Genomic DNA, 26,320 nt, shown 5'->3' with positions numbered 1-26,320 from the left:
TATTTAATATGGAGAAGTGAAACTATTCTTCATAGTCTGTGTAAGAAAAAATCTTAATTTTAAACAACTCCAATATAGGAAAGAAATGGAGAGAGGCTGATAATATAACCTATTATCTCAATGGAAAGCAAACTTTGGAGAGGAATCAACCATACTTGAGTTAGCTGAATTTTGAGCCTTTGAATACCATGCTTTATAGTGCCAATAGTTTTAATGATCAGCCATCAGCATTTTGAAATGATGGAAAATGGAAGTGAGACATATGTAGTGGACTGAATAAAAGATGTGTCAAGGTAAGAGGGAACAGAACTTACTCTAGGAGTAGCTGCTTTGGGTAGCAGATGGTGGAGGACTTCTGCCTCATTCTCTACTCCTGATTGCTCTTGTACACCAGGTAATCTATCTGCTCACAGCTTCAATACTCCTGTATAGACTCTGCAATAGTCAGAGCTGGGTCTTGTTCTCCTTCACTTAGCTTTAGTGGATAAGACTTATAAGTCCTCTTACAGATGATGCGTTCTCTCACAGGTTGTTCTTCTGTGGATGACAGTCTCTCACCACCTTGTGTCTCTGGGCCTGTAAACTGGTAGGTCAACCCAAAGCGGGTATTTCAGTCACCAAGAAGACACTTTCCTGTATAATATTTTATAGTATTAGTATACTTTTATCCACCAAAATAATAAGGATCATAACACAGGTTCATTTCTTAAACATTCTTAAGTTTCACTTCCTTTCTGAGTATTTCATAATCCTCAGGGAGAGTCAAGAAGCAAGGCATTTCTCCTAGGTTGGAAGGTCTTCCACTGGGTGAGAAAACAAGTTTTTATATTAACTGTAATATTTCTAGAATTTTCCCTTATAGAAGTCATATAAAAAGTGGAGGTTATTTGAAAATTGATATTGGGATGTATCTGCTTGCAAACTCAATCTATTATTTTACAAGACAAGGAATTACATCTAAAATACAGAAGATATCAGATGATAATCATAATAGCTCTTTTTGACAAGAACATTAGTGAAAATGTTTCTTTATCCTTGAGGAAAAGTATGTTACTGAGTGACTCCAAACGTTGTAGATTACCATTCTTATACTGTATCATCTTTTCTTTCTTTCTGGGGATTTCTGGGGACTTTTCCCTAGATTGTCAGCTTATCTGCTGCATCCTCCTAGGCTGTCACAGTTCTTCCTCCTGACATTCATTTTTATTTATTTATTCATCTTTTATATTAGTACTCCTAAATGGGGTGAGTCAACTCTACTAAATATTTATTTTGTAAGAGTGACACTAGAAGCCTGATATCTTGATATTTTGTTAGTCTTCCAAAGTATATTTTCAAATAACATTATTTCTGTTAAATTTTGTGTGCATTTTTGTGGAAAATAACCCAAGTAAAAAACTTCACAGCCACAAAAATCAGCCATTTGTAGTGATTTATGTCTCTCTTTTTGTTTTTTCCTCCTCTAGATCAAATATTTGCCCCAAACTTTCCACTCTTTGCTATTCTATGCTTGAACTCTCATTTCAATAGTCATGGTTTGCTTTCTAAATTATTTTAAGCCAGTTTTATATTTCTGGTGTAGCCTCTGGAGGCTGTTCCTTTTAAGTTTCTGTGCATATTTTCCCAAGGACAGTTTGAAACTGGATTCCTCTTGCGTTCTCCCTACATTACAACTAGATTTGGCACTGCTTACTCTTGGAGAATTATCCCAGAAGAGGACAGGTATGATCAGGAGCTCCCATAACTAAAACCAGAGGCAGTAGCTCTTCCAACAGAATCATCTCCATGCTAGTCTTGATGTCATCAAGATCTGCAGTCCACAGTGCAATCCTTCTGCTTATCTCTATTAATTTTTCACTTCTCCCTTTGAAAAATCTCTCTTCTACCCAGTTTTTGGGTCAAAGCAAGATTAAATATATTCTACAGTTCCCTTAGCAGCTTTTTTTACCACTTTAAGGTACGCAGCTTCTGGCAAATGGATAGCTCTCCTGTCGAGTGCTCAGCTGTTTTCAAGACATCTTGGAGAGCACTTGAATTATTTTCTAAAGCAAGTATGCTAGCATTTCTAATTTTCTCTGACTATCTTAAAAAAATAAAAAATAAAATACCAAGGCTTTCTGGTGCCTGGCAGAGTATTCTTCCAGACATTAATCATCATACTAATCAGACTGTCCAATAATTCCCGTCCAACAGACAGCTGTGACAAATGGCACAACCAGAGTCTAAGCAAATCCCACCCAACCATTTTAATGTGACAGAAGTAATTAAACGCATTAGCATGACTGGGTCTATCTACACATAGAAATAATCAACATAATTGCCATGCTAAGAGAATGAAACCTTTCTGATTGTGAAGATGTGTCTCAGAGGCACATGCTGGTTTGTAATTTGGGGGGAAAAAAGTGTGTTAGGTTAAAAAATCAGCATTGAGATAGAGACAAAACAGGCTTGCAATAACCTCAAAAATGTAAAGTAAAACATTTTTTTCAGAGTTATTTTAAATCCTAAAATGAATTATCAAACTATGTTAAAATTATCTTATTAATGGCACCAAAAAAAAAAAAACACAAAAACCTCACATCTATTTTCACCTCATGAGCAAACAGATCTTCAGGAAGTGCTCAGTGCCAAATAATAAAAGGTTCGAATTCCACTTCAAGGCACATCCCTGTTTGTGTGAGGAAACAATGTTGCTGCAAATTAAACAGTGTTGCTACCACTGAAACACAAACCCTGAGAGCTCAGGTGTTTGGAGTATGCAACATTCACTCCCAGCTGTGCATAGTTGGGAGTACAGATACATATAGCAACATAGCTGCCAAAGGTGTGAAAGCTGGTTTTTAAGGACAAGCATCCTTCTGGGGCTGCCCTGCAGATCACCAATGCATACATTGACCACTGTATTTTGTGCTACCTGACATGATAAGCCTTTACCCTACCACCTTCTTCTCATAGATCTTGGGATGAATGTCATTTTAGAAATGCTGTCTGTTTCTGTGAGTACTTCTGAATTAAACAGGGACAGAGAGCAAACTCATGGACTGCCTGCTGACTATCCAAGCTACCACAGTTTTGGACTGTGTACAGTATCATTCTCAGTGCATGGGCCTGAGCCAGGGCCAATAACCTGTATACACGGACAAGACTCAACCATCATGGCCTTTTTTTCATACTCTTAGAACATTAAACCTAATACCCCAACGCTCAGATATATTCACCTGCTGAACACCAGGACATGTAAAACATAATCCCAAATTCATGCTGCCTTTTCTAATCCAGCAAGACTCAAAAGGTAGAACACATTGCAAATAAGGTCATTTGCAATTTTTCTAATCTACAAAAACATTTCAACAGAATGTGAAAGTAAATTTTGTAACTGAACACTAAAAAAGTATTAATATTTAGAAGTATTCACTTTCCTAGATAATTTAAATTTAATATTAAATATAAAATTTAAGATTTTTTAAATATTTTCCATTTTCCATGACACGTGCATCATTTTCTTCCATTTGTAAAAGCAATTTTTTTTTTTATTTTTTAAGAACTTGGGGGGAAGAGAAAAGGAAAGGAGAAAGGGAATGGAGAAGAAAAGGGATGGTATTTAAATTCAATAAGCCCTAGTACATTTTCATATTCCTTCAAACGTCGCAGTTTAGACATGTCCTTTTATTTTCCTTCTGATCAGTTCATAGAATCAATTCAGTCTGAAAAATATTAATTAATAACAGAGTAAATCTTTCAGAAATCCCACCTCAAACCATACTCAAACACATGTATCAGACAAGAGTGAGGTACAAAGAATTTATTCTGTTATCTCCTTGCTAGATATCCGATTGTACAACCTTTCATTACACTGAAAAGTTCTTCATTTCAGAGACACCATCAGTAGGACTCCGAATTACCAGCAGATTACAACCTCATTCACTTTGAGATGAGGAGGTAAAATAGGCTGTTAGAAAAGACATAAAACTGAAGGAACACCCATTGTATGTTATTAACTCCTGTTTTTATCCCTTCAGGCAACAATATGCTTGATTACCCTGACAAGAGGAAGCATTATTATTCTCCTTTCCTGCTTGTATTTTAACTCTTCTATCTCTGCTACAAATGATTCTTTAATTTAATCAAAATTACAGTTTTTATGAACCTTGTTTGCATACATTCTTGGCTTCTGTCTTTAACAGTTTGGAATTTCTTGAGATTTAGAGAACGAGAGAAAAGAGATGGTTAATCTCTCTCTCTTTGTGTGTGTGTGCGTGTGTATATGTGTCTAATGGAAGATAAATCACTATGATCACTTAAATGAGATTTGGTAAGTGGGAATTTATATGGGACAAATGATATGAGAGTGTATTGCATTCATTTTGAAGTAGCAGTCATCCAAATTTGCTATGTCACAACAGACGAGTAATGTACAGTAAATTGGCAAATTTCAAATACAGCTCTTCTCACATCAAAAGAAATGACTGAATTAACATCAGGCTACTGCAACAAGGACAAGAAGTATCCAGCTGGCTCTTGAATTATACAAAGAAGCATTATCACCTCATTAAAACTGTGAAGTAATAACTGAGAAAATCTAATTTCTAGTGACAGTAGATACATATTAAAATTTTACTTATATGTCCTGAAAATAGTGATGAGTAAGAAATAGAAGAGATTGTGCTTCATATATAAAATTATTTTTTAGAAAAAAGAAAATTTACTCTTGCCTTCTGAAATAATCTTGAAATAAGAATTACATTTTCTGTAAAAATCCAAAGTCCTCTTCTTCAAGAAAAAAAATTTAAACCAAAAATCATTTTAAAAAGAATATGGAGAAACTGCTTGTGAATGTCTGTTTGAGAAAAAAAAAATAATTTTTTTCTAATGCATTTAACAACTAATTTGGTGACAATGTGATTCACTATTTTTTTATCAGGAGAGTATTATAAATGAAAATGTCACAAATGTTTGGTCAAGCCTCAGTTTGCATTGATGTTTGTGTACTGAGTTTTAACCTTTTCTAAAGAGTTTTAGAGAGCAAAAATAACATAGTGTAAGTAAAATACCTAGCACACAGCATGAATAACAAATTACTTAACACACACTTACATATATGTGAGATGTACCATGTGACAAAATCGCAGGTATATACCACACCTTGAATCACAGATGATAGACAAATGTATAATCAAAGCTTAATCACTAATTATTCATGACTAGAAAACATGATGTTGTTTGTCAAGTTGATTGCTGTGAGTCATATGCTCAGTCTGAGTGGAAAAATGTAGTCAAGGCATTGCTTCTTAACTTAAAAACAGTATTTGCTGATATCAGTGGGATTATGTGACTGAGTGATGTCAGGAGCTGGTCCGTGTGACACTTTTCTGCAATATTAACAGTAATTTGTATATTTGTGCCCCCCCTTTTTGTGTAAATTTGTTGATATTTTGGAAATGTATTTTAGAAAAGTCTCTATCTAGTTGTTTTGTAGAGATGGAAGCTCAACATTAAAAAAAATACATATATAGCAAGAGCACAGATAAAGCTGTGCCCAAAACAGCAGTAATCTATAAAGTGATCTGGATTTCTGTGCATTTGAAGGCAGAAGAGAAACCTGGTGGTTGTTTTCACCACAATTAGGCTAGCTGCTTCACTAACCAGAAAGGAACTTTTGCTTTCATATTCCCAGTGGCAAAATATCAAGAGTATACATGATGGGAAAGTGCAGCCCATCTGAGAGCTAAGTTGAAATATGCGCACAGTGTCACAGCACGCTGTGAGGATGTAAGATAATGATACCTCCAATCACCCTAAACATTTTTACATGGCTCTTTTTTTGATGACATAGTGCTCAGACCATTTTCTGTGTGTACCTTTAACATTTTTGTTTGACTTCCCCACTCTCAGATGTATCTTTGGGCATGATATATGGGTTTTGCACAAAAAAAAAATTGCAGGAATTTTTTTAGATCAGAAATAATGTTTATGCATCCTTCAGCTTCCCTTGTACTCCAGGAAGAGATCTGTCTTACATTCTCTAACTTACTTTTCATTCATCTGAAAAAGGAACAGTTTAAGAGAGTGTTGAGATGCTTTTTACACATAGCCCTCAAGGAAGAGGAAGAAGAAAAATACACACACTGCAGTATAGCTCTAATTCTGTTAAAGTACTGTAGTTTGTGTACATCTGTCAGAAGTGGCACGTCATTCCCATCGACTCATCAGATTACACTGTCAGTCTTCAGTACAAAGTAAGTTAAAACACAGCAAGTGTCAAGATCAAATGGGCTGAGTTCACAGCTACCACAAAGCTCAGTAGAGCCTATCATTGATAGAGTGTGTGTATAAAGAAAGAAGTAACAATATATGTCAGAGGATTTTGAACTGAAAATTAAAATTCAACTCAACTCTTCAGGTCAAGATTTTTTTTCATCTCAAGTGAGGTGAAAATCTCTACTGAAGCATAACAGAAGAAACCTTCAGTCTTCATTGATTTGATACTTCCTATGAAGAGCTGAAGCTTTTATTGATTTGTTCGTTTTTGGAAAGCAATAGACATATAATATTCTACTGCAAGTTATCCTGATTTTTGCTTTTAACCTTTTTACCCCACAGTTGCAGCCACAAGTAGTCAGCAATATGCAGAATTACCTCATGAATATTTTCAGACTTGAGAAAATACTTGCACTGGAAACATTTCTGAAGCATGGTAATTGTACAACACAAGATTAATCTTTAATAGTATACAAGTACAGAGATTCAAATTCAATACTAATATAAAATAAGAATATATTTTTAATTAAGTTTATTTTAATGCTGTTTTCTTATATGGATCTACTTCATTTCAAAATGTGTTATTCCAAGCACTGCTATTACATAGATATCAATTCACTTTCCTTTTATTAAAGGTATTTGTTGAAAACCTATACGATATCCAGTGAAAGGGATGGAATAGAAAATAATTAAATTAGTATTATATGAAAAAATTTTATCATGGATAAAAACACTTTAAGAATTATCAGAAAAAAATAGATAAGGAGTAATAATATTTATTTATGAGAACTTTTGAGAACAGATTTGAGAATAGATTTTTCATCCTTTTTGTTTTGTTTTCTGTGAAACAAAATCTTGACAGTTTCATGTGGAACTCCGATATCAGGTGTCTCTTGACTTCTGGGCATTTCTCTTTGCATTGTGTCTTCCTGGCTGTAGTGGAAATGCAAGTCACAGCCTGAGCTAGTTATTGAGCATGTGGTGGGAAAGCAGGGCCAACCCAGAGCTTTGCATGCACCTGAGTGACCAGAAGGGGTGGAGCCAGGATCCACCCCTTCCCAGACCTCATTTAAGGGCTGGCAGTGGAGGCAAGGGTACCTTGTTGGAGATCTCTGCCTACTGGGGGCCTTTGAAAGATAATCAGTTTTTCTTCCTTTGTTTCTGTGTCCCTGACTGCTGTATTTGGGCTTGTTCTCATTTGCGCTGGCCTAGGATTGTGGTATCCTGCTACTGTCACTGTACTTTCCATGACGTTATAGCATTACACTGGCCCTATCAATTTTGTCTTTCATTTGTGACTTCAAACAAACAATTTAGGAAATATCTTTGCAACTATTAAAAAAAAATTACTTAGGCAATACTTACTGTGTGTTTCTCAGGTCCATTAAAACTCCAATCAAGAATCTGAACAGCTTCATGTTTTGGAGTTGATCATATGCATATGAAGTTATTCATGTTCACTCAATATATGACAAGCATTTGTGAAAATGATGAAAACTGTCCAAATGAGCAAAAAAGCACACTTCTTTGAAAGAAAATAAGAAACTCTTATGGAATATTTTGAGACCTGTACCTATGTATAATACATTCATGTAAAACACTTTGTCTTTAAAAGAGTCTCTTTATTTCTTCTCATTTTTATTTTATACCAGATGACTAATACTAAATAACTTAATTATGCTTTTGGACATGGTATTCAGCAACAGTTATTCTATAAATTAGGATAAATTAAAATGTACTTGCGGATATTATAGCAGAAATCACATGCCGAAATGTATAAACAAAGAAGAGAATTATAGTGTGTCATCCTAAAGAATATGCCATGCATTTCTGGAGTTTCTAAAATAGCACCTAGTTGCTTTTACAGATTCCAATCGCTGGTCAAGATATTAAGATATTATGTTCATTCTACATTGTAGAAATACTTCAGAAACTGAAGGCTTTATATATAAAGTGAGCTGAAATGTTCATTTTAGCAACTAAGAAAATTAAAACCTATATTTAGTCTACAGGTGTATTTCAGGTGAAAATGCAGCATCTTCTGAAAGACTCAATTATTGTCTTCTGGAAAAATTGACGTCCTGTGATTCCCAGAAGTCTAATTGGTAGTGAAATACTACATCTTTATTGCCACCACAAAAGGCAATCAGAAAAGACAAGTGGAAATATTTATTTTACAATATATATTTGCTATCTTATTAGTAGATTTCTTACTAAGATTTCTACTGTTTAAGCTATTTTGTATACACCCATAGCAATCAAAATTCAAAGCAAATTATTTTAGCAAAGATTAAATAAGCTTGAGGCTATATTTCACAGAGTTAGAGATTAGATGTAAATACACATTTGTGCAGACCTTTAAATGCATGGTTATAGGAGAATTTATATAAATGTGACAACTGGCATTACATTAGCATGTGTATAGTTTTAAATACATGTTTTTAGGGTCTTCTGATTCACTATTTAGGAGGTACTACACGAAACACGATCTACCAAAAAAATCAAACCAGGTAACTTTGGTCACTGTCTACTGTGTTTAATATATGTAATATATATTACATATACACTTAATATATTTAGAAGGCAGATGAAGACAACATGAAGTGATATAACGATCAGGAAGCCAAGTTAACTTACTTTGCGAAAGGAAAGACTTGAAGAAGACAGAATGTAGGCGGGAGTATACTTGAGGGATAAGCAATACTGCTGTCTAGTGGCAAGATTTTAGTCATACATTTGAAGGGCTCACAGTGACCTGATAAACCTGTCCTTGTAATACCTTGTTACTTTGAGATCCACAGCTGGAAAATGATGTAATGAAACTAAATAAAGATTTGTGACAGTAATTTTTGTGATAATCATAGAATCGTTTGAATTGGAAGGGACTATGAAAGGTCATCTAGTTCAAATCCTCTGCGATGAACGGGGACACCTACAGCTAGATCAGGTTCTCAGAGCCCTGTCTAGCCTGACCTCGAGTGTCTCCAGGGATGGGGCATCCACCACCACTCTAGGCAACCTGTTCCTGTGCCTCAACACCCTCATCATAAAAAGGTAAAAAAAAAAAACTTCTTATCTCTGATCTAAATCTCCCCTTTCTGTTTGAAACCATTTCCCCTTGTCCTATCACAACAGACCCTGATAAACAATCTGTCCCCTTCATTCTTACAGCCCCTCATTAGATACTGAAAGGCCGCTCTCAAATCTCCTTGGAGCCTTCTCTTCTCGAGGCTGAACAGCCCCAGCTCTCTTAGCCTGTCCTTGTAGGAGGGGTGTTCCATCCCTTGGATCAATTTTGTGGCCCTCCTCTGGATGTGCTCCAGCAGGTCCATGTCTCTCCTGTACAAAGAGCTTTACATCTGGAAGCAGTACTCCAGGTGAGGTCTCACTAGCACAAAGTAGAGGTGCAGGATCACCTCCCTCACCCTGCTGACCAGACTTCATTTGATGCAGCCCAGGATACGGTTGGCTTTCCGGGCTGTGATGGCACACAGCTGGCTCTTGTCCAGCTTCCTATCCACCAGTAACCCCAAGTCCTTTTGGCAGGGCTGTGCTCCATCCCTACGTCCCCCAGCTTGTTCTGATAGTGGAGGTTTTCAACACCCAGATGCAAGATCTTGCAACTGGATTCATTAAACCTCATAGTCCTGTGTAAGCTTTCAGCTGATGTTTCAAATTAAATGAGTAGCTACATTTGCTGTTGTTCAGCTTCCACTTCATTCCACATGTTTTCCTTTAAAAATTATACTTGTTTACTTACATTCCAATGTGTGAAATCCATGAGATGTGCTACTTCTGTCCATCAGCATTCATCCCTCATCTCCTGAGTTTTTCATCTAGATACTGTCAGAAGGACTATGATGAAAACAATACCCTTATTAGAAAGGGTTTTGCTTTTTCAGGTAGTATAGCAACATAGAACTGTTCAAAGCTATTAATCTAAATTACAGGTTTTATTAGATGTCTTAATGGAATTAGGACAAACTTAAATCCGCACTGATCATTTAATTCAGAACATAGGTTTTGCTTTGTAATTTCAATTCCTGCCTGGAAGAGTAGGCTGTTGAGATATCAACAGCAACAAAATAAACAAACAAAACAAAACCCTAAAAATAAAACATCAACGACAATAAACAAACAAAAACATATCAGCAAATATTTTAAGATGGAGATTTTTTCCCACTTTTTCCTTCTTGGAAATGCCTAAAAGATATTGATTGAAATTAAAGTAATCAGCACTATATGATAATCACCATACTGAGGCTATATTCTGCCATAAAATATTTCAGCCTAATGCAACTCTTTCTTTGCATTCCTGCATTTATTGCAGAGATTTACCCTATAGTGAATGTGATGAGTCTTTCTGCATCATGACTAGCAGAGCAGAAGTGATTTGCTAATTTGAAGTCATTTGTGTTTTATAGGGAAATGAAAATCAGTAACTTCTCACACCCATCCCCTTGGCATATTCATAGTGATTGCTTTGCCGTTGTCATTTTACATCTCTGTGCTATCTTGACTTCTGTGAAGAAACATCTGGCTGATAGTCTGGGATTCCTCATCTGTTTTTCTTCATTATGTCTGAAATCTGTGGGAAAACTCCCACTGGTTAGAACAAGATAATGTTCATCCTGGGTAAAACATCAAGACCTGCTTCAGAGCACACTGGAAATGAAAAGCTAGAGGCAGGGATGAGCCTATCTTCCCCCAGGCTGGTTCTCTTAACAAGAATATTGCATTCTGTAAAGCTTTCATCATATTTTAAAGGAAAATTTATATTGAGCTTGTTTTGAAAAAGTTCTGCCATTGTTAGTTTTCATGCCAGTGGACAACTTGCTATCTATTAAACAACTGTGCATGATTTTTCACCCAAAAATACTTTCTTATTTTAATGCAATAACACTTGCTTATAAGCTTCACAGGTTCTGATCAAGCTGGTCTCATTACATGATTGTGATCTGTGAGGAAAAACTCTCTTCTAAGGCATGTAGTACTGTTTGCATCTGATGATGTAGTTTAGCAAGCTGTCTTTGTCTGTAAGTCTGTTCCTGAGCAATGGGAGAAATCTCAGAAGTTATGGCTATTAATGAGCTGAGGAGGAACGGACTCAGGAGTCTGTAGAAGGCTTTTCCTTCTCTGTTCAAGGAGAGTCTATCCTTCCTGGGTGTGGCTGGAGGAATCTAACTCAGCCCAGCTCTCCAGCCCTATGGCTGCTGTGCGCCAAGAACAGTTCCATGGGAGCTTCACATGTAGGAGGGAATATTCCAAAGCCCTCAGATGAGAGTGAGCTATTTTCTGGAGACTTTCCTCTGAACAGGGTATATTCCTGGGGAGATCCTTCTTGCAGCAGTTCAAGCAACGACTGAGGCCTCTGGCTGTTACAGCGAGGCATGCAGGCAAGGACAAGGTAGGTGGCTCACAGCTCTCGTAACTCCTGACACCTTTTGGGGGATTAGTTCAAGTAATTCTGAACAAAACTAGAGCTTTTGAGCCACTGCTGCCTTTAAGAATGAATCTGATGCTGATTGCCTTCTGTGTTTCATTTTCTATGGTGACCAAGGAAACGTAAATGTTTCATAGATTCGTGGAATCATAAAATGTTTTGAGTTGGAAAGGACCTTAGAGATCACCTTGTTTCCATGCCCCTACCATGGGCAGGGTTGCCACCCACTGGTTGCCTAGGGTCCCATTCCACCTGGCCTTGAACATCTCTAGGGATGGGGCATTCACAGCTTCTCTGGACAGCCTGTGCCAGTGCCTCATCACCTTCTGAGTAAAAAAAATTCCTCCTAACATGTAACCTAAATCTCGTCTCTTTTAGTTTAAAATCCATTCCTCCTTGTTCTATCACTATCAGACTGTCTAAAAAGTTGATCTCCCTCCCACTAATAGGCTCCCTTCAGGCACAGGAATGCCAAAATGAAGTCTGCCAAAGCCTTCTCTTTTCAGCCTGTCTTCACAGAAGAGGTGCTCCAGCTTTCTGATCGTCTTCTCCTCTGGGTCTGCTCCAACAGTTCCACATCTTTCTTGTGCTGAGGGCCCCAGACCTGGACACAGTACTCCAGATGGGGTCTCACAAGGGTAGAGCAGATGGGGACAATCACCTCCCTCTCCTTGCTAGCCATCCCTCTTTTGATGCAGCTCAGGATACTGTTGGCCTTCCAGGTTACAGACATGTACTGCTGGCTCATGTCCACCAGAACCTCCAATTGCAGACAAGACAAGATGGGAAACAGTGTGTAGGCAGTGTGGGAGCCTTGTGCTCATCAGAAGCTGGTTACTTGGGTGATACAGGATCCCAGGCACTCCCTGGGAGACCACTGCAGGCACCCACTTAAATAAGCCTTCACTCATTTTCAAGACATTTTTAGAGCTCATGTGATTGTCAAAACAATATTTAAAATTAATAGTTTTTAGGTTCTACCGAAAGTACCAAGCACTGAATTAGCATAACTGAACATTCAGACAATAAGAAAATAAATGAAAGTTTCCATTTTGCCTTTTCCCAGCTGAAGGTTAGTAAGATGAATGGCACATTTTGCATCTCTCACTGTTGTTTACTGACATTCATGACCATCAGGCAATGCAATAACACAGCTGCTGAGGAAATAGCTATTGACTTCCTAAGCAAAGCCATATGTACTGTATTTAAGCAATGGAGGATGTTGCTTATATTTGAATTATTACTGTTAAGTATTTTACTTGGAGCAAGATATAAAGGTCACTAAGACTAGCTGGATTGTAATGGTTAACCTTATATTATCAAATCATAATAATTTGATGTGTGCAATAAGATATGTGCATTTTGCTAGTTCCTGATAATAGTATTTTGTAAGCACCAGTAAAGACACTGATTCCTCTTACCTTCTCTTCATCTGAAGGAATTGTAAAAATTTCCACTGCCTTCAGGGCAATGTGCTCCTGAGCACATTATGAGACTTGGATTGTTTTTGACTGTGATTTTTTTTATTTGCGGATTAGCTCAAGAGAAATGGCATTTTATTGATCTGCTCGCTAAACACAATATTTCTTTTTTACAATTCTTCAAATAAATAAACATAACACTTCTGACTTCTGAAATAAAATTTTCTTTGAGGTAATTTGTGAATTCTGTTAGCTTGTGGTATACAAGCTGCTTGTTACTCTGGTAATATGTTTTGACAAGACTATCTGAATTCTGAAAAATGAGATAAAAAAATCCAAGTTAGAGAATTGTAGGAACCAAGTTAAAACACTTGGAAAAAAAGCTGACCAATTAATCTGAAATGTGCAGCCTCAGATTAATAGATCATGGAATAGATGTGAAACAGTGTCTGAAAGAAAAAATCACTTAGGTGTAAAAACATCACCCAAATACGTTGTTTTGCAACAAAATACATAGTAAAAGTAATGTATAATTTAGTGACTTCTTAAGTCCATATTTCCAAAGGGAAAAATGTAAAGAGTATTTTTTTTGTTTGTTTCTTTTTGGGATTGGAGGCTTCACAGTTAGAACGTGCAGTGTACCATTTTGCAGAAAAGATAAAAGAGAAGAGCCATGGACTTGAAATCAGGTCATAGGCACCAGAAGAGGACATGGAGCAGGGCAGCCCTGACTTTTTCCATTGCACCTGCAAGGTGTGCAAGGAGCTAGCCTCAAGACAGGTTTGAATGTCCTCCCTACCATCTAGCAGCCAGATGCACTCACCCACTGAGTAAAGAAGAGGAAAAGCCCAGAGTACTGAGACGCAGACCCAAGTTTTCATGTCAATAGAAGCATACAGAATCTGACAGGAATTTCTAAAGGATACGTTAACGTATAGCACATTTAGGTAACCAATATGAATAATAAGCTTGTAAAGATTTAAAAGCATTCTCCAGTCATATTAAATCAGTACAATGAAATTCATCTACTGTGGTCATCCAGTGTCTCAGGTTCTTGGTGTGAAAGCTCGGTGTGGGATTCAGTGGTTGCTCTTGAGGTAATTGTCTGCTGCATGTATGACCAATTAATTATTTTTTCCTTGAGACTTTGGACTTATTTGTCTGAATATTTAGAAGGCATAACAAGAGTAAAAAATAATAGAAAAAAAAGAATAATACGATAGAGATGGTTTTTGTAAAGCTAAAAAGATGCAACTGCTTGTATAAAAGGATCATAACTCTGGACTAGAAGGCACATAGTGTAATACGGTTACCTTTCAGAACAGAATAGCCATTTTAAAATTCTGATTTATACATCAGTTACTGTTGTCAGCATTGTCAGTGTAGTAAAACTACTCTGAGAATACTGCCTACTTCAGTAAGAAATCCCACGGAAAATAAAGAATTAAAGGTCCTCAGTAAGCCTGTTTGTATTAAAAATACATTTTACATTCTCTATTCCATTTAAACTTATCCTTGTTTTTGTCTGCCATTAACTGCTGACATTATTATAAGCTTCTCTGAATACTGCAGTTAGTAGAGGAACATTCTTCTGGTGAAAAAGTCCTATTTAGTTTGATTTCTATTGATGTTCTCATGAATCACCAACAATACCCTTTCAACCTAATTATCTGGAGAAACTTTCTATGTTTTCATCTGTCTATGTTTGCCTTCCACAGATTCCTCTAGAGCTCTTTATCTAACAGTAAGAAAAGGACCAATCTGTCTGACGTCACATTTAATTAGGATTCTAACATTTCTGTTGCTTAAGGGTTTTTATTTTGTTGTACTCTAATTCAGTTGAGAATTCCTCCTTCCTTATCCAAGTGATCTGAGATAAATAACACTGGCAGACAACCAGGTCTTCAAAGAGATGTAGACACCTTACTGGGATTAAAACATACAAGTTCAAGCTCTAATCATGGGCATAATTGCAGTGCATGCATCAGTTTCATTTCCACTTTCACTGTTTCCAACTAGTTGTGGAGGTCCTCCATGAAGCCATGGTACCTCTTCACCTGCTGTGTCTCCCAGCATTTCTATGCAACTTGTTCCTTCCTATGGCCTGACTTTATTTTAACTTTGAATGTTGCTCTACTTTCAACATCCATTTATGACTTTCTAACTCCTAACAGGACCCAAAATGTTCACAGTCCTTTCTGGATATTCTCAGCTTCTGTTTAGGAAGTCTAGAGGCTTTTTTACGTCTTGTATCTAGTTCCAAAGTTAAGTACAATTGCTTTCTTTTCCTCTTATACTTTGAATACACAGATAAAGATTTGGTTTAATGATCTAAGTAAATAATGATGCAAAAATTTACTGCAAAAATCTGTGATTTTAAGATTTCTGTTCTAGCATCTCCATTCTAAGATTCTATCCTTGTGGAAATCTAATGATTAAATTATATGAATTTATTACCACCTTCTCTTTTTCTATTTTTTTTTTTCAATTTTAGTTCTTTCTGACAGCTACAAACTCATAAAACATTGAACAGCTGCTACGTAAGTGTTTTTGAGACTGCAGTGCTGGAAATGTGGGACAAATAATAAGAAATATGTTACCATGCACTTAGAATTGTATATTGCATTATTAAAATGTCTTTCATTATGTGATTAGTCTGTCCTTGACTCAAAAGTCTATCTATATATATGCTTGAAAAGAGAGATCTTAACTGCAGCCCCAGAATTGTTTCAGCATTTCAGAACACAGGAGGAGCAGTATTCTTAATCTGACAAAAGAATGGGTAGATCTCACAAAGCACAATGTAACAACCTATGATAGGTAGTCTCCTCACACAATGCCAGAGGGATGCAAGCAGTTCAACAAACTCATTGTTCACCAAAGCAAATACTTTTGCCTTTTTCAAGGTTACTTAAAATAAAAACCTAATATTTCAGGAGAAGAGTTCAAAGTTAACCCAGAAATCCCCAAACCAACTTTCTCCACAACTGCCTTAACATCAAATCAATTATAAGTGTCCATTTGTCCAATTTTAATCTGCTGAAAAAGCCTATTTGATCAGACTTGAATAAATAAACCCCGCTGGAGGTCTTGTTTCTTTGGATAATTCCTTCCTGATCCTAAACTGTGTTGTCATAATGACTTCCACTGCTTAATCAAACACACCAGTTGAGCACCTTCAAGCACTGTGCCACCTTGAGGTATGGGTACCCCTCACTCAACAGCCAGCTGCAGTTAATTGCCAGTGCTACAAAAGAAAAGATGAATATGTAGAGGAAGAAGGGAATTTACAAGTCAAATTATGGCCCTGACTCTTACAGCTGATCATCTGATGCCCTGAAGAATGAGATCTGATTATAATCACAGTCCTTATGCAAAGCTGGAAGTGTTATGAGGGCATGCTGAGGGCAATGAAATCTATCTTACTCTATTTGTGTTTAGTGGATGAAAAAGGAAACATAATGGCTCAGTTCCAATGTGTCTTTGGTTGCAGGAAGAAGAATGCCTTTCCAAAGTGAGGTTAAATAATAACTTTCTGAGCAAAATGTGGGCTTGCTTTAAAGTTACAATTTTAAAATACACGTCCTTCTTGAATCAGAAAAAGAGATAAAGAGTGAATGTTTGTTACATGAGTATTTCTGTTCCTTATTCCATGGATGAAGACAATCTTCCTGAGGGAGGGGAGGAATGATATATATTCAGAGGATTCACTATGCGTATGAGTTTGAAATCCTCGTTATTTCTAAACAGGATTGCCTGTTCATTTTTGGTTTTTACTGTTGCCTTAACCCTGCTTGTTTGAGTTTCCACTTCTCTATGACTCCATTCATGACTTATTCTGTTTGTCAGACTCATTTTCCAGATTGGTACAGGAAAGAAGAAGATTTTCCGCTAGACAATTAATATTTATGTTAGTATAGTGAACTAGAAACATCAGTTCTGGACAAAATTTGCAGTCCAGTCATGAGAAAAGAAACAGGAAACAGCAGATGAATAAGGAGACAGTTATATTATTGTTCATGCAGTTTGGTGAAAGCACTGTTCATTGGTTGTCAAGAATTTTTCAGGCAAATTGACAGAAGAGATTTTTCTTGTGTTTCAAGGTTATTTGGTACAGGAATTAATGAGTATTTAGAAAAAAAAAAGTTTTGTGGAAGTAAGATATACACAGAAGGCAATTTTCTTTTTTTGTTCCCCTAAATGCATTTTTCAAAACATAGTGTGCTTTTCTCCATCTCTCTTTTGAGTAATATTTGTGTCAATATTTGTAATAATGGGAGACAATGTCATTTTGAAAACCAGAATCATATATATGTTCTTCCTAACTTTCATCTCCTTAACAACATTTGTCTATTGTCAGTCTTTTGACTGTCTGTTTTTCAAATGGTTCCAAGGGATTTTAATGACAACTGACAGCCATCTTTTAGAAAGATTTAGCCAGAAAATGTGCTGTGACACATGGGTAGATACGCTAGCAGTCAATCAGCCACTTGCAGTGCTAAATTTGCATAAAGACCACTGGGTAAGAATAGTCCACCTAACAACGTTTGTGTTGTGCTACTTGTTCCTTCCCAGGTGCAAGACTTGGCTCTTTGCTGAATTTTATGGGGTTTCTGTCAGCCCTCTTCTCCAGCGTCTTGAGGTTCCTCTAGAGGGCAGCATAAAAAAATCTTCAAATTCCACCAAGATTTGACATTAGGTGTCTGGATTAAGGGTCCAGAGTAGTAACCATTTCTCCAAGGAACTACTCAAGTACCTGTGATAGCATTAGACTTTGGTGCAAGATATCTAGAACTTCTGTAATAGTTATCTATTTATGTTCAAATGAATTGTCTCATCAGCTGAAAAGAATGATTAACTACTAACACACCTACGACCCAACTTCTGCAGAAAAAAAAAAAAAAAAAGAATTATTCCCTTCAATATAGTTAAAACATACAGATAGGAAATACGATTGCCTTGAATGGAATTTTAGCTCTCAAATAATCAATAAACCCTGATATTCTGCTTGAAACACTCTGGAAAATGGGCGTCATTATTTTAAATTGTAAAATTATACAGAATTATTTTAATTGTTTCAAGAAGGAACATGTGATGTTAAAGCTTATTTCTTAGGTAAGAATAATTGTTAAAGTGCTTTGAATGTAGTTCTTGTAAGGAGAAAAGATTAGCCAATCTTGGTATAGCTCTGCTCAACCCTGCTGAGGCCACATCAGGAGCACTGTGCTCAGTACAAGGGAAGTACAAAACTACTGGAGACAGTCCAACAAAAGGCCACAAAGGTAATGAAAGGACTGGAATTTCTCTCCTGTAAGAAAAGGCTGAAAGAGATGGAACTGTTCAACCTGGGATGGCTCAGGGCAGATCTGACTAATATATATAAATTCCTGAAGAGTGAGTGGAAAGAGAACAGAGCCAGGCCCCTTTTAGTGGTGTCCATTGGCAGGACTAGAGGCAATAGGCGCAAAACAGAATCCAGAAGTTTTCATCTGAACATTAGGAAGAACTTATTTACAGTGCTGGTGACTGAGTACCAGAACAGGAAGCCTTTGTGCAGCAGGAAAACTATGAATTAGTCACCATAAGGCAATGCTCTGGTGTGGAAGGAAACTGCTATATACAGCTGCTGAAATGAAGGTTAGGCTTTTGATATAGGAGTCACATAAAAAAAATACCAATTTGAAAGGGGAATTTCATGCTTAGTCTTCAAATTTAATTCACATCCACAGAGAATATCAGTGTTTTCCCATCACTACCATCATCTCTACTCAAAGTCATATGTGCCACTTGCAATTATTGTGACAAACTATATTTGAAAAAAGACCCTGACAAACAAATTTTGTTTCAAAACTTTTAATTGGATTTTAGAGCTCCTCTTTATAAAGATAATAGGCTGAGCATAAATCACTTTGAAAGAAGACTTTCCAGTTTTGTGACTAGACAAATTATTCACTTGGCAAATAAAACAGAGGTGAATAGGGAAGTCTGACTTTATTATTTTCTGTTCAAGTAATTAAACATTACGTATAGTTAAATGTGGGAAACACATGAAAAATATTTATAGATGGACAGCAGTATATGATGATTTCTAGATGTCTATAATTTTATAATCTCCTTAAACTCCCAAAGAGAGTGTAAACCCATAAATAATGAAAAATATGTGGTATTTTAAAGCCTTTTTCTGAGATTAATAAATTCATTGGAAATATTCCATCTGAACTCAGGAGACTTGGGATCACCTTATGTCTTCTTTTCTTATTCCATGAAGTTATGCTCTATGAAATAGAAATATAATACATCTAAATAAATAAAATACATCTAGCCATTTTTTCTTAGATATATCTATATGTGAATGACTCATATACAGTGTATCTCAATAAATCACATCAAACAATAAATAAAGGGAAAAAAAAACATTAAATAGGTTTTGATTCATTAGTAATGATAGTAACTTTATAACTTTAATTACAATTTGCATTTGGCCCCTTTAACTCTCACCATCCAGACATACACAACTCTACTTCTATTCTACATTTGATCAAACAACTTTTCAGCTTCCTGGATATATTTCATTTGCACAGAACTTGCAGTCTTTCCTGCAAATTTTTTTTCTTCACAACCTGATTGTCTACGCAGCCCCTAATTCTAGCACAAGCTCACTTACCATTAAATACGGAGTTTGGTGAGTTAGCGAGCTATTTACACACAGAGTGTAGTAGGGTGGTAAAGAGAACAAAATATTAGGAATTTGAGGCATATTATGGGAAGAATAGCAGCAGACCAGGGACAGAATTATGAGATGATCAGGGACTGGGCAGAGATTAAAAATTAATACCTGAGAAACTGGAAGAGTTGTCAGAGTAGTTTATTTAAAGCCAATTCATAGCAACTTTGATTTACAGACAAACAAAAGTGTAATCTAAAATGTGGTATGTAAAACTAAACTTTTTTCAAGGCAAAATTCTTGGCTCAAATTGAGGAAATTATTTCTTGATCTTGAAAAACATCTTAGAAGACTATTTCAGTATTACAAAATACCATATTCTTCTAGACCTGGACAACATATTGATGAGGTACTGAACACTGGAGCTCCCATGAGGAATTAATCCAAGTTCTAAATGTCTCATACACTTTCACAGTCCAAAAAAAAATCATCAAATATCAAATGCAAAATACCACCCGAGCAGAACAGAACTATGATTTAACAACTGTCTGTACATTATGCCCTGAAGAAAAAATGACATAAAACATATACATGTAATAGAAAGCTTGCTGCCAGTCCCTGTACGCATCCTAATCCCCTAAGGAGAATTTCAAATGGCAGTTTCTTTTCCTTACTACAGTAACATACAGAAAAGTCTGCCAGTTTTCCAAGTTTGGTATCAATGACTTTGTAACAGTCTCTTTTCTTTAAGTCAGCTAAATTTATCATGGGCATTCCCTTTTTTTTTTTTTTTTGAAAGTTTTCACCAAACTTCTTAATTCAAATAGCCTTAAGCTCAATTCATTGTGGTTGTATTGTCCTTATTAGAACCTTTGTTCCCAGCACTTGCTGATTATATTTTTTTTTGAAGGTATAAGAGTTCACTGAACAAAGTAGAAAAACTGCAGTCACTCCTTACCTCATTCTGTCTCTCCTGGCTTGGTTTCACCATACCATCAAAGCATGACTTCAGAAGACAGCAAGAGCTAGTACTTCATTAAGACAGAGTGTAGCAGCAAACAATGTGTGACTGAAGAAACTCATCTTCCTGAAATGCTTTTCTTCAATGTGGAATCCTTGCATTTTTTCTCTTACATAGAGTAAGGATAGGTCTCAATTACAAAACATTTACTAAAGGATTAACTACTGCAAATTTACACCTCCGTCTTCCTTTATCAATTCTTTCTTTTCTATATTTAAAATTATTATTATATTACTATCTTCATTCAAGGTTCAATTTCAGGTAATCTACACAGGTCTCTACAGGGCAGAAAAAGCAGGAATAGTATTACCTCATCTATAACTTTGAGAAGCAACACCCAGAGAGATATGTACAATTCCAATTTTTTTGTATTTATCTTGAGTATAAGAAGTTGTGACAACACCTGTAAACGCATCTATTTTTTTTTAAATGCTTTGGTACTAATATAAATTCTCAGAGTTGTGTTTGTACCAGCGGCAGAGTGAGTGTGTTATAGCTTCTCACTGTATTTCTCTGCTAGGTCAGGGGATGAAATTAACTGAAATCTGAAACAGATACTATGTATATATGCATTATATAAATGTTGTACAAACTGCTACTACAACTTTGCTAATTCCCAGGGTGGCCTTATATTTTGATAGCAAAAATGCACATCAAAACTTTGTTCCTGGTAACAGTTCATCAACACTAGTTTCAGCTCATGTATTTTTGCTTATATGACATATACGTCCCCCAGAATTCCTTTGATGTATTAAAGAAATTCAAGAAACTCAAAATAAGCTGTGATGCCTGTAGAGAAATCATTTTGTATTACATTCAGTTTAAATTGAAAAAAAAAATGGTTAGAAGTAAGAAAATGTGTATAAACTTATAATGTTTTATTATAGTCGTAATTTCCCAAACTATCCCAAACTATTCAATTTTTCAGAAATTTAAACTGTATTTTGTCTTGTTTTTTGTTTTTGTTTGTCTGTTTCTGTATGTGTGTGGATTTTGTTGTTGCTTGCTGTTGTTTTCTCTGCTGTTTTTTTTTGTTGTTGTTCTTTCTTCCTCATCCACCCTCATTTTGCCCTATGACAATTCAACAATTCCTGTAATAAACACTACTGGACATTTTGTTTGCTAACTTTGATATTTGCTATATAGACTAGCCTTGCTATTTTTTCAAAATAACAGGACTGAATGCTTGCTGGTAGATGCAAAAGTAGAGATACGTTCTCAGTCTTTTAAAAGATACTGAATACATGCCTCTTATCAGCAATGCCTGCTGTTGAACATGAATCATAGAACTTACGATACAAAACAGCAAGGAGTAATTGACACAGTGGGTAGTTGTGCGGCTATTTGGAGGAATCTTGAAAGGATGTGAAAATGGCACAGAAACCCCATAACATTCAGCATGTGGAAATGCCAACTCCTAGACCTGGGAAGGAGTAATCTTAGGCACCAGATGCGTGGGGGACATCTGGCTGAAAAGAGCTTGCCAGAGAAATAACTCATGGTTCTGGTGGACATTAAGGAGAACTTAAGTCAGCAATGTCCTTTAGGCAAAGGCCAATTCCTTGCTGGTTTGCATTCAAAAAGCACTGCTAGAAGATTGAAGGAGGTGAGCCTTCTCAGCCCTAATGAGACTCATCCAGAGTGTTGGCTGCACTGCGGGTAGCCTCAATACATGAACATTCTAGAGTGAGTCCAGTGAAGAGCTGTAACAGAGAATCAGGAACTGAAGCGTCTGACGTAAGAGGAGAGGCTGAGAAAGCTGGCACTCTTTAGCCTGGAGGAGAGAAGTTTAATGGTGATCTTATCAGTGTGCATAAATAATGGGGAGAATAAAGAATATAGAACTATATTCTTTTCAGTGGTGCCCAGTGACAGGACAAGAGGCAACAGACGTAAACTGAAACACAGAACTTTGCATCTGAATATCAGGAAACACTTTTTTGTGTGTGAGAGTGACTGGAATAGGTTACCCAGAGAGGTTGTGAAGTCTCCATTTCTTGAGATATTTGAAATTTATCTGGATGTGCCTATAAGCAACCTGCTGCAGGTAACAACTTTGGCTTGTGCAGGTGGGTTGGAGAAGAAAATCTCCTGAGAGGCCTTGCTCCACAGACATTGTGTCATTCTAGGTTTAAGCTGAGAGGTAAAATGAGAGATTTATAACTATGTTATTGTTACTAAAACAAACAAACAGACAAACAACAACAAAAAACTATAGTTAAAGAAAAGTTATCTCTGACTTTAAGGAGGTTCTTTTACCTCTAATTCAGTAAAGGACTTCATTGTGAAGAATTTTCAGGGCTTGCAGTTAAAATGATGAATTAAATCAATTTAAGATGTTAAGTTTCCTTAGTTGGAGTTTTCAAAGCTTTATGAAAGCTCAGAAAGCAGAATCTTTAGAATGGATTTCTGGAGGTCATATAGCTTCCAATTTTAAGCAGAATTGTCTAGTCAAGTCTGGAAAACCTGTTCGGTATTCTGAGGACGGAGGATGTTTGCATCTTTTGGAACCTAAAAAATACTTCTGTGTGCTATGAAGAATACTATGAGCAACTAAGAATAAATTCACCATCAGCCACAAAGCTCTGCTTTAGTTGTTGAAAAAATTAAAAGATGAGAGTAAGAAGAAAAAAAATTGTGCATATATTTATATAGCTTTTTTAGACAAAACAGCCATGAATAATGTCCCTCTCTCTGCACAGATGGGCTAAAAACAAAACAGATATGTCCATTTTTAATTCATATTTCTGGAACAATCTGAAGAGAAGATCATTCTCTAATGTGGGCATTTCTACCGCATAGGTTCATCATTCTTATTTAATATGCAAGAATTTTATATGATCTGTCATCAGAAATGTGGAGTTGGTCTGTGCCAGAACCAATAAGTGGATCCACACGTTGTCAGATTTGGCAGTCTGAGCATACAGTAAAAAATCTCTTGGTGAAAACTGGAGATGGAGGAAGAGTATGGGGGAGCTAGATTCAGAATTAAATAGCACGAAATAGAGGATGAAAGAGAAGAGAGCAGAAAAGGTGCAGACAGCAAAAGGAGCATATTGAAACAAACCAGAATTACAGAAAAGGATCAAAATTTTCAGTGTGCTGCTGAAAGAGTCAAAAAAGTCCATGTCTAATGACAAACACATTTCTGTTTTCCTGAGGAAGGATTGTGATGTCTCTAGCTAATGAAAATGCAGACTAGTCCCAGTCATTTTGTGAGAAAATTATGATATTCACCTTTAGATAAGAAAATCTGTGCATAGTGGAATAATTTGTGATTAACAATGCTTTTCGTAATGCTGTCTGGAGACAGACAGCTATGTATCTGTACAACTCTAAACCGTAAGTCAGGAGTTGTATTCAAAGAACAAACTTGACATATATCTTCTTCGTAAAATGGAAAGGTTGAAAGAAAAGTTTTTCATGACAGCACTGAAATCCCTTCATGATTGTCTGGAGAAAAAAATTAAATATCATTAAAAGGTCATAAGAACTTTTACAGTCTGAGAAATAAGAGGAATACAATTCTGATAAAGAGCCTTGGAGAAAAATACTTTACAATTAAATGTGTTATCAAATGAGATTCTGCTTGGAAAGCAGGCACTGATACAGATGAGGAAGCATAAATTGCATTTCAGTTTCTTTTGAAAAAAATCTTTGTACAGAGAAATACAAAAGCAATCTCTCAAACATGAATTCTCAAGTACTTTCAAAGTAACGTACATAGCTGTTATAAAACCATTCTTCAATTTGTTGCAAAAAGTGTCATTCTCAAGAATTAAATCAAAATTCCATATCACCTTCATCCCCATGCAGTGTTTTAGTTCTCCATAAATTGCAGAAGATACATTTATATTTAAAACAGTCTAATAATAATTTCATGCGTTTTTTTACGCTACGTAATTCTTCCTTGCGTAAATCTAACTAGAATAAAATAACATTTAGATTGTAAACATGATACATTCTTCTATACAAATTACTTTAGATTCATCTAATAAAATAGAAAGTAGATTAGGATAATAGATAAATATTTAATTAGAGATTCCCAATCTTGTTTTCTTATATTGAAGAAGCCTTTCAGAGTCAGGGGAAATATCACTTTTTTTCAGATGCTAGGAGGCAGATAAATTAACTTTAAGTACTGGCAGCTGGTGAAAATTTAAAACATTTAAATTACATTATGTTAACACAAAGAAGAACTTAAAAGTATCTTGATGTATTAAGGCAGAATATATGAAAGTGTTAAACAAAAAAATGTATAAAAATACTGCAATATAACTTTTAAAACTTTTGGCAATAATTTTCCAAGAAGATGTGACATGAAGAAACATCTACAAGTCCATAATAAATTAGCAAGTAAGACTCTCTATAGCAAGAATTTGAAGACTTGCTGAAACATTTTTGTTTTGTTTATCCATAAATCTCATAGGTTGTCCATAGATACCTGAGCATGTTTCCATTAAAGCAGAGCACAAAGAACAGTCTCAGAAAAGAAAGTGGACTAGTGACTAAATTATTTGTTATCCATAAATTTATCTAGCTTTTTTTTTCAACCTGAAAATATATTTTTCTTCCATAAAATCCCATGATACAACCTTCAGATGTTCATCACCTGCTGTGTAAAATCTTGTTATTTTTAACATACTTTGGATAACCTATCAATTTTACCAATTGTTCCTAAGTTCCAGAACTGCAAGAATTGATAAATGACTGTTTCAGTCACTTCATACATTGTATTCATGTGTTATTAAATCTCTTATCTATTGCTTCACTGTTTTTCTCTCCTAACGAAAACACTTCAGGCTTCTTCCTCATAATGTATAGCTTCCTCTTCAGGCTTCATCCTCAATTTCCTTCAGCTTTCTAACCATGCTTCTCTGCAACTTATCTAACTCCAAAATACTTTCCTTGAAATTCTTTGACCAGAAATGCATATGAAACCAGGATGTTGACATATGAAATTTTATATAACAACAATAAAATATCCTATTTCAGTTTTGCTGCACCCTTCTTGATGCTAGTAATTTTTTGTTATTAGCTTTTTGGTTCAGCTGCACATTGAGCTATTGATTTCTGAAAACTCTGGATGGCTGAATGACTTGTTTCCTGAGTGAAAACAAAAACGTAATGCAAGTTAAGCATTATATAGGATCGATTTATGTTATTTCTCTTTACATACATTACTTTTCATTTATCTGTACTGAAATCACATTTTCAAGTTTGGCCCACTCCGTTTTTTGAGGTTCATATGAATTTCTTTTACAACAGTGGAGCAATTTGCTGCCAAATACAGTTTAGCATCATCTCAAAAAGATGGATATTTCATTGGCCATCACGCTCGTAGGCCTCGCGAGTAATGACCAAACCAAAGGAGGAGGTTGGAGGCAGCGGAGAAGACATTGTCACACACTGACAAGACACCAATGAATCCAAAGGGCTCCTGTAATCTAGGTACGAAAATATTATGTCTATTTTTCAGATGGAGAAAATGAAAAGTTGAAGAGACTTCAAAA

This window comes from Numida meleagris, chromosome 3, assembly GCF_002078875.1.
Source record: "Numida meleagris isolate 19003 breed g44 Domestic line chromosome 3, NumMel1.0, whole genome shotgun sequence".
Classification (NCBI taxonomy): Eukaryota; Metazoa; Chordata; class Aves; order Galliformes; family Numididae; genus Numida; species Numida meleagris.
This window is presented reverse-complemented; position numbering follows the sequence as displayed.